This window comes from Cynara cardunculus (genome assembly GCF_001531365.2).
Source record: "Cynara cardunculus var. scolymus isolate 2C chromosome LG 13, CcrdV1, whole genome shotgun sequence".
Taxonomy (NCBI): domain Eukaryota; kingdom Viridiplantae; phylum Streptophyta; class Magnoliopsida; order Asterales; family Asteraceae; genus Cynara; species Cynara cardunculus.
Window position 1 is genome coordinate 8162715 of NC_037540.1, and position 545 is coordinate 8163259.

The window sequence follows — 545 nt, forward strand, 5'->3', positions numbered from 1 at the left end:
TTGATCATAATTCAAAATAATTGATAGTTAATATTAATTTATAACTAACAATTAATATTACTTAATAATTTTTAATTAATAATTAATAACAATTAATGAACATAATTGGAAAAAAAAAATAGCAAAAAAACTAATGAATTATTAAAACTTTACACTTGCTTCTCATTTAGCTTTTGACTATCCAAGCATGAATTTTTCAATAAAAATAAAAAAAATAAGTTAATTTATGTTTGCCAAAGAGTACCTAAATGACAACGAACTTTGATCGCTATTTTTTTACCGAGCGTTGGAAACAAATGGACAAAAATTCTTTTTCTACATCAACTTTTGTTCTTAGCAATCACAACCTCGAAAAAGGTTAAATTAGTCATGTGAACAAGAGTTCTTGATAGGGATGTGATTTTTGATGTTGATTTTTGTCTTTATTATTTTCATTATAATTTTAATTTTATTAACCGCGTTTGATACGTGGATTGATCTGATACATCTTGTCTTTATGTGCATCTAATGTTGGAAATCTTTTCTTACCCTCATTTAACTCTACT